We start from the raw sequence: 9,693 nt of genomic DNA on the forward strand, positions 1-9,693 counted from the left end.
TCAACCTTCTTTTGAAGATTCTATGAGAGTTCTTGAAGACTCTTATCCTGCAAAGGTTTATTCCTTTTGATGATAGAGGCATTCTAAGATTCTCAATCATGATCAAATATCTTTCATTGTGGATGAGTTCATAATAGGTATGCTCCTTCTATACTGAGAATAGCTTGACTATATCACACCATGCTCCTATATTCTAGAAGATATCTTTAACCATGCATTCTATTATATTTCTACATGCTCCTATACTACTCAAAACTTTGAAAGAAGACTTTAAGTAAAGAGGTTGACTTAGTCATAGTAGAGATCTGGAATATCTTCCTTCTTCTGCGTCTTGTCTTCTTCTTTCACTTCTTTAGTTACATGAGCTTCTTCCCTTTTTCTTTTGTTGTTGTTGTCCTTCTTAAGTTTAGGACAATCCCTTTTGTAGTGTCCATATTCTTGGCATCCAAAGCATTGGACTTTGGACATATCTCTATTGCGTGTTCTTCGTGGACCAAATTTGCCAAATTTTCCCTTTCTCTTAGCCATGGACTTTGGACATCATCCTTTGCTTTGAGTATAGTTTCCTCTATCTTGCACAAAGACCATGGTTCACTTAGTGGGGTATCTTCCTTCTTGGCATATATGCTTGATGTGAAGTTACCCCAATCCTTAGGTAGAGAATTGAGTACTACAGTTGTCATTTTTCTGTTAGACATGACTTCTACTAGCTCTTGAAGTTGATCCCTCATCTCAGAGATCTTCATGAAATAGGGAGATATTCCTTCCTTTGATATCCTCATCTTGTACAAATAATTTTGTAGAGATATCACGTCTCCAACTGTGCTTACCAAGAATAACTCTATTAGCTTTTCATAGATTTCTTTTGATGTTTCAAATTTGGAGACATAAGGAATGAGAGAGTCCTTGATAGGTTCTATTAGAATCTTTTGAGCTCTTGTCTCATCCTTATTGTACTTGGCCAAGGCTTGAGTTTGTTCCTTAGCGATGATAGTGATATTCCTTTTGATGTGATCTAGAAATTCATTTTCTTTGAGAAGTAAATCTATCCTATTTTTCCATGCAAGGAAGTTATTGGTCCCAACCAATTTGTTGCTTTCCTTGCAAAAATACATTGATGTATATTCAGAAGGGGACATATAGTTACTTGATAGAGTTTGAGATGTAGTGGACTTACTTTCTTCTTGAAGACTTGATGGCTTGCCTTCCTTCGATTTTGATGTTCTTCAAGTTGCTTTCTCCAAATGGACTTGCTTGATGATGAGATTTGCTTGATGACTTGTAGCTCGATGTGGGTCCCTCTTTGATTTTATCTTCTTGTAGGTGCCTTTATACAAGGTTTTTCTTGTTGCTTTGTAGTTCTCTTTGATGGATAGTAGATGGTAGACTTTTCTTATCCTTGATGTGATTGAGACTTCTTGGCTTGATGCTTCAACCTTGTAGATGTTCTTGAGATGTCCTTCCTTGATGAGTCACCTTATGAGTGTTCTTGAGATGCCCTTTCCTTGATGTGTCACCTTAGCTCTGATACCATGTTGAAGAATCAAGGGCAATTATGTATAGTAGGATTCTTCTAGATTTGATGACAATTTGTGAAGCTCTTTTACTATTTATCTTGTTAGCTTTATCTTCTTCTTCTTCTTATTAATGCATGTGTTTTTACTTCATCAAATTGCTACCAAAAACATAAGAACAAGAACACAAGATGTTGGCTCTTTGCCAGGGAAAAACCTCTCTCTCTTAGAGAGGAAAACCCTTTCGCGAGTTTCTCTTATTGAAGCTTCTTATTGATCAATTCCAAACCCTAGAATCTTGATAAGAATATCTTCCAAGAACAAGTCAAGTCCTTCCTCCTTCCTGCACTTCGTTACCTGACACTTCGTCCTCCTTCTTTCGGCACTTCGTTATTCTTACAACTGTTGATAGTCCTTGTTGCACTTGCTTTAGAAGAGACACTTATCCTTGATCTTTAGTGAGACCCTTTACTTGTGATGATCCCTTACTTCCTTTTGACCAACCAAGTTCCTTCTTCAAGGTGTATTTGCAAACTTGATATGATTGTCTTGCAACCCTAAATTCTCACACGTGTGGGACGTTTCCTTGAGTATTTGGTTAATTTCTTTTTCAATTGAGAGAGTCTCTTCTTCACTCTCGTAGGAGGCCTTATAGGCCTAAGTTTAAGCCCAAACAATGAGAAGTATGAGACTGTTATGTTGTTGCTGTTGTGACCACAAATATGCCTCCTTTTCTCGCACGTGTGACTGTGTGTTACCCTGGAAACAATCCTCCAACCTTCGGTGATGACTTCTCCTTCTTCGTTGCATTAGAGGCTCCTTATACTCGTCCTTTTTCACCCTTTTCTCGGTCTTCCTTGCTCGCTGATTTTAGAGGTGGATTTATTTTCATTTGAGGGAGTGGACAACATCTATATATAAAGGACTGTCCCTCCTTTAGGCCGACTTGAGGCCGACATGATGACTATAGGCCTGCCTGAGTTTCCTTCATCATTTTTTCTCCTTTGATGATTGCGTTGCATGGAGAGGACTTGTCTTTGCTTGGAGGGATATTCTTTGACTCTTATACAAATATGTACATGGTGTAACATGCCCTTAAGGGTCTTCAAACTTTCTTTTGACTCTTTGACTTACCTATAACACTTTAACATGTGTTAGACCTATTTCAATGAGAAAGAAACTCATTGATAAATATAACAAAAATAATAATTCTTTTCTTGAATAAATACAAATATCAAAAGTACATTTATGAAGACCGAACCTAGTTACACTTTCTTCAGCACTCCATTCTAAAGGTAAATCATTGAGTACACAAGTAGTTAATTTCGAATCAGAAATAATTTCTCCAAGCTGTTGTAGTTGATCCTTCAATTGCGAGATCTTTATAAGATACGAGGCCAAGTCTTCATCCTTTGATAAACCTTTTTTGTAAAGTTGATTCCTCAAAGATATTTTCTGACCAGTCATACTAAAAAAATATAGTTTTACCAACGTGTCATATATTGCTTTAGATGTGCCCAAATTTGCAACAAATGGAATATGATAATCTTCGATGGATTTAATAAGAATCCTTTGAGCCATAATGGTAGAAATTACAATGTATATTTGAAACTGCTCATGAAGTTTTAGTCAAAATGACAAGACACAAACCTACTCTATTGTTATGCAGAAAAGAATTCACAATCTAGAACAAAAAATTTAGATATGCAATAAGATTTAACACATGCAACAAGTACTTTTCTCGAGGAAAGAAAACTGCTAAAAACCCCAATTCCTGTTTGCATTAAATCAAAAGAATAGAGATGTATTACAATTGCTTTGCTCAACAGAGCACAATTTGCATAGCCTATCTCTCTGCTCACTAAAAGACTCTGACCCAGACTTAGTCAAATTTTTCTTCTGCTTGAGCTCCTATTTCCTTGTGCTTTTTTTGAGAAAGTAGGCCCCTATTATTTAGGAAATTCCTCAAATTGATTGCACAATTCCTTTAGGCTGATCATCTGACTACATGCAACACCTGTACACTCAAGACTAGTTTACAATTGATGTTACATTGCCTTGGAATCTCCACCAAGTCTGGGGAACTCAAATTCTCTGCATGCACTAACTATTTTGGGCTAATTGATCAGTTAAATGAATGATCACTGAGTTTGACTGAAGTCCCACTGCTTAATTGACCTTCCACTAGTTCCTCCAAAAGTTGAAATTAGTTTAACTGAAAACAACATGAGATAATTGACCTTGATTGCTACAAATTAGTAATCACACATGCTGAATTGAACTCTAACTCCAACTCAAATTTACTGAGTAAAATGGGTGACACAAGCCATGTCACACAATTTAACATCATCCATGTTGTCTGCTGATGTGGAAATTCAAATTTTCAAAATTTAATCAAGGCAAAATCAAATTGAGAATTTCTTGCTGCATTTTTTAACACTCCCTCTAAGCAAAAAGGGGATTATCAAGCACCCCTATCTCGCACTTGTGGAACTCAAGCTTTCCTCTTGAAAAGGTCTTTGTCAAAATGTCAACATCTTGTTCCTCTGTTGGAATATATAACAACAACATTATCTGCCTCTGCCCATAGTCCCGTACATGGTGATACTGAATATCCATATGCTTGAATTGATTGTGAAAAACAAGATTCTCAGAGAGCTTAATGAAACCTTGATTATCAAAGTAGATCACAATTGGATCCATCATCCGACCAAACAATCCAACAAGTATATTTCTCAACCTGATCGCTTCACATGCTGTTTGACTTGCAACCATGTATTTTGCTTCTGTCGAGCTGAGCGCCATAGATCATTGCTTCCTACTATACTAGGAAATTGTTGCGGACCCAACACTGAAAATTCCACCTGATGTACACTTTTGGTTTGATGGACTCCCCGCCTAATCTGTATCTGTGAAGCCACACAACTTTACTCCTTTTGTTCGTTTGTACCATAGTCCAAACTGGGTAGTGTCGCTGAGGTAACATAGAACATGCTTATTTTCCCTCCAAAATAATTTGGTTGGCTTAACCATAACTTGGCTCAACTGGTTCACTACGTAACACATATCTGGTCGTGTGTTCACAAGGTACATCAATGAACCCACTAGTTGTCGATAAATAGTAGCATCCACTTACTCACCTGAAGTGACATCCTCCTTCCTCCAGTTGGTCGCTAGAGGTGTCTCCATGGGTTTGCAAATCTACATGCAAAACCTTTGTAGTATCTCATTTGCATACTTTTCTTGAGAGACAAACAGTTCCCCATCGCCTTGACATACTTCCAACCTGAGGAAGTAGTGCACGAGACCCATGTCCTTATTTCAATATCTCTTGTAAGGTCCTCTTTGCAAGATCTGATCAACCGTTCATCACTAGTTAAAATCAAGTCATCCATATATAAGACAATAATAAAAAATTTACCTTCTATCAAAATATGAAAGAGGTTTTCATTCGCTTCACTTTCGTTGAAGCCCAAACCGATGAGATAGCTATCGATCCTGGTGTACCAAGCACAAGGTGCTTGCTTGAGTCTGTACATCGCTCACTTGAGTTTGCACACATGAGACTCTCGATCAAAAGTCTCAAAGTCTTTTGGTTGCTCGATGTACACCTCCTCCTCAATAAATCCATTGAGGAATATTGTTTTTACATCCATATGGTGGATCTTACATCCCATCTACATAGCCAGAGCAAGAATTGATATAATGGATGAATACCTTGGTACAAGAGAAAAGGTATCCTCATAGTCAATCCTTTCAACTTGAGAGTACCCTTTGGCCACAAATCTGACCTTGCACTTCTCTATGCTTCTGTCTGTTTCCTGCTTAACCTTGAAGATCCATCGTGAACCCACAACTCATTTATATGCTGGCCTTGGGACCACTTGCCAAACACTATTCTTTACAATGGATTCATATTCCTCCACCATTGCATAAACCCATTTATGTTTTTCTACTGCTTCCTCGAAAGAGGATGGCTTAGTCTCCACAAACTCAGTCACTAGAGCCATGTAGCTAGTGTACTGATCTGGTGACCTCTACTTGCATTGATTTGAAGGAGCACCCACATTCTCCCTCACATCCCGCACAAGTCTCTCAACTTCCCTTGTCCTTTTTCTGCCTTTTCTGGATGGTTCTGCTTGAGTGGCTGTCTCCACTCTCTGCTCAACAATTTGTGGCTACTCCACAACTTCTTGAGGTTCCTCCTTTGAAGCTAAAATTTCCTCCTCTGGTGGGATCTAAATCTACCTCTCAAGAGAGCACCACACCACTTTCTCCTCATATAATTTTACATCCCTTTGCACAACTGTCATTATGAGGGATTGCAAGTACACATGGTAGTTGTGGGGTCCTATTATTTATAGGATCAAATGATGATTGAATGATTTATTTCAATATTTTGGACTGTAAATAATATTACATACTGCAAATGATTTCCAAAAAAATACATAAAAATGAAAATAAAAAATGAAAAAAGGGCATAAATAGAAAAAAGAAAGAAAAAAAAAAGAAATGATAAAATAACCCCACAAAAAAAAGAATAAATGTGAAAATGATGCTAGTTGAAATGCCACTGATAGTCCAATAATTTTGTAGAGAATAAAATCATGAAATTGGGTGCAACTTGTTTAAAATGCCACCATACTTCTTTTTGTTTGAAATATATAGTTTAATCATGTTCAAGTGAATTTCAATTTATGTAAATTAGAATAGATTGAATAACTTAGCCAAACAGTGTAATCTTGGATGAGATTAGATAGGTAGAATAGGTGAATAAATTAATCCAACAGTTTAATATGGATTAATGCAGTTGTTAGATTGGTTTAGTTGTTGGATAGATATTTTTAAGTTATTTAAAAATGGAAAAATAAACAAGGTTTGCACTCTCAAATGCACCCTCATTGGTTTAAGTTACATTAGTTTAGGGAAAATTGGATTATTATGTAAATAGTTGACAATGGATATTTTTGTCCCAAGTTTGGACTTTATTATAAAAAGATATGACCGAGATATAATGTGGAACCACCAGCGTTAAATTCTGCACACCTTACCTCCCCTGATCACGACCCCGCTTTAATCCAACAACTCTTAAGCCTTTTCACACCCCCACGCTATGATTCTCTTTAACGGCGAGGGGGGGGGTCCGAAAAAAAGTTTCCCCTGCCACTATGTGTCTTCCCCTCATGATTTCAGACCACCACCACCCCCCCTCTAATACCACAAACATCTTAGACCCCCCTCCGAAAGCGGTTTCCTCCATCTTGCCACAACCTGCCTTCTCGCCAACGTTCACCAGCCACGTCCCTACTCAACTGCCACTCCACTACTGCCACGTATCCCTCCGCGTATCACTTCTTTCCAACAGCTCCACGCCTTCGTTCGGCTATCCCTTGCCGCCACGTAGACGACCGTTACATTTTTCCATTGCGGCTCCCTCCCGTTGCCTTTGTCCTGTCGCTAAGTAAATGCCCTCGAACAACCATTTGGCCAACGTTCCTGCTCTAGTTACAGTCTATAAAGCCTCACTGTTTCCCACGATCACAACCTTTTCTAGTTTTCCAACTGTTACAACGCTCTCGCCCTCTGTGTTCTTGCCTATCAACTACTGTTTACATAGGAATTGCCTCCATATTCTCTTCCCACGAAATTTATTGTGATCATCTGCAAATTCCCCTGTCTCCCTCTGCATTGTCATTTTTCTACCACGATGGCCCCAAAAACTGCCACTGTGGTAAACCCCATGCTCAATCCCCCTGTGGATTTAAACCACATTCCCCTTGTTGACAAAGATTACAAGATTGCCAACACACAATGTGAATTCGACCTCTTCGAATTACATTGTTGGTTTTGTGATACTTACCTTGACCACTCTAACGAAATTAACCTCTCGCAATCTAGACTATCCCTGTTCGTCTTTTCCCAATCCTACTACTTCCCTGAATTTTTCCTTAACTGTCATGCCTCTTACCTCTCAAGTAAGAGGGCTATCATCTCCCCTAGTAGTGAAATCCTTTTCACTATCACCTCTGAGAGTATAAACCAAATGTCGCAGCCCCCCTAAAGTAATTCTCTGACTCCCTTTTCCCTTGAGGCTCTCAAAGAAATCTATCAGAAACTTACCTTCCCAAGAGAGCCAAGATTTTTGAGGTCTTCCTACTAGAAGATTCTCAAATCCCCAGGAATAATCCTCCTTATCCCTCTTCTATTTTCCCTCAAAGAACCAAACATATTATCTTTGTCTTGTCCTACTTTCTTGGTTAATTTTAAGATGAATGGGTAGATGAGCCTATCTTAGGCTTTCTATCCACCCTTTTGTAGAAGAAGGACTATCAGTCACCTTTGACTATGGTCACTTCCTTGCAAATGTAATTCATGAACAATTATTTCAGTTTTTAACTGAAGGAATGTTCATACATTCTTCAATTATTATGTATATGTTCATTTTCTTCCAGACAGACATGTTTCCCTTTACAGTACAGAAGCTCAATTAGCAAGGAGAGCCTTAGTCCATTATTTTCTAGACTTATATCATCCGAAAACAATCACAAGAATTCAATTTTGCAGAGTTTATTGATCAGTTTGTGTATCCATCAACTTGTTTGTTGAGTGGCGAGCCAAATCCAAGAACCAATGAGGATATACAGAAAGTGTTACATCTTAGTGAGTAGGTGAAGACAGGAGATTGGTACCTATACCAATCATTTACAAAGATTAGAGTTTATGGCTTAGATCTGCGACCATATAAGTTGCCCAAGTACCTTCCAATGAGGATGTTTTCCTTGGATTACATCAGGAAAATAATCCACTTAGACAACATCCATTTTGTGGAAGCTAGAAATAAATCTTTGTTCAAAATTAAGACACATATAAGACCTTTTATTTGTAACAGAGCATCAAGAGTGGAAGCAGACCTCCTGCTGAAACAAATGAATTTCCCTCTTAGCTTTACATGGTCTTATGACCCCTTTGGGGTAATTTCTAAGCTAAGAGTGGAACAGAAGGCAACTCCTTATGTGCATACCCAAAGACCAGAAATAGAGAAGTACATGAACCAACAGAATTGGGTAGAGAACACATTGCAGGAGGCCGAAGGGCAAATGATTTCCCGGGCTGCCTCAGAGACCTCTATATCCAGAGAAAAGACCGAGAAGAGACCAAGAGAGGAGGAATCTCCTTCAGTCACAGAAGTCTCAGCCAAAGAATTCAAGATATATACAAAGAAGATTAAGACAGGCTCTAAGATAGACTTCCCACTATTGGAGGGAACACAAGGTACTATTGTACTTTATGGAATTCAAACTTTGAAGTTTGACAACAGTACCACCGATTCTCCATCATCCTCGACTACTAAAGGGACTCCAACTACAACACCTCACACACCAGAGACATCCAAAGAACAAAGGTAGCTGGATATTTTCCAGAAATATAAAGAAATTAAACAAAGGAATGAAGCCCTTCATGACAACATTTCTCCTCAATTTAGGAAGTAGTCTTCCTCAATCCAGCACAGGATCATTTCAGCCTATGAAACAGAGAAAGGGAGAATGCATATGACATTCTTACAGGCACAGGTTCCACAACCAAAATCAACAGTTGACTTCAAGTAGACTACCTTTGAATTTGAGGAAAAGGTTGTTCATCCTGTGGATCAGATGGATATGCACATGCAGACAGAAGAAATGGTCTAATCAACTTTCACACATACTACCCTCACTGCTTCCAAATTACAAATTTCTTGAAATAATGTTCAATCTTAGCTTAAACTGGAGAAAGTTTCCTTCCTGGCTAAAGACAACACAATTAAATATTTGGAGGAAATGGTGATCAAAGTAGGTTTTGACCCTGGTAATTCAAAGGCCATGGAAGAAATCATTAAGGAGAAGAATGCTAACATAGCATCCCTGAAGAAGCAATTGAAGCTGCCTGCGACTGAAGATCCCCAAGCAAAGGAGTTAGGAAAGACAAAGTTATAGAAAGAAGAAATGCTCAAGCTACTAGTGGAGCAGAGTGCACAGATAAAGGAGATGGAAGCAGAGATGGATAAGTTGATAAAAGAGGAGAAGAGTTCACAACTTGCAGTAGTTCCTCTTGATGCATTACCAATTGCATCCCTACTTCAAACAGGAATTCCTACAATAGTTACAATAGTAGGAACATCCTCTTCTACAATACTTCCCAC

The 9,693-nt window shown here is 38.4% G+C and overlaps 1 pseudogene across 1 annotated transcript in view; it reads left to right on the forward strand.

Annotated features, from left to right (window-relative positions):
- LOC149157927 (tubulin gamma chain pseudogene) overlaps window positions 1-9,487 on the forward strand; it is a 65,954-nt pseudogene extending 56,467 nt beyond the window's left edge. The window contains exon 3 of the transcript XR_016261224.1: window positions 9,272-9,487. The product of XR_016261224.1 is annotated as a tubulin gamma chain pseudogene (transcript). The remainder of the gene's footprint in view (window positions 1-9,271) is intronic.
- The last annotated feature ends 206 nt before the right edge of the window (window positions 9,488-9,693 follow it).

Source organism: Pinus tabuliformis, chromosome 5_2 (assembly GCF_031772625.1).
Source record: "Pinus tabuliformis cultivar Carrire ecotype Pingquan chromosome 5_2, CPIR1, whole genome shotgun sequence".
NCBI classification, from domain to species: domain Eukaryota; kingdom Viridiplantae; phylum Streptophyta; class Pinopsida; order Pinales; family Pinaceae; genus Pinus; species Pinus tabuliformis.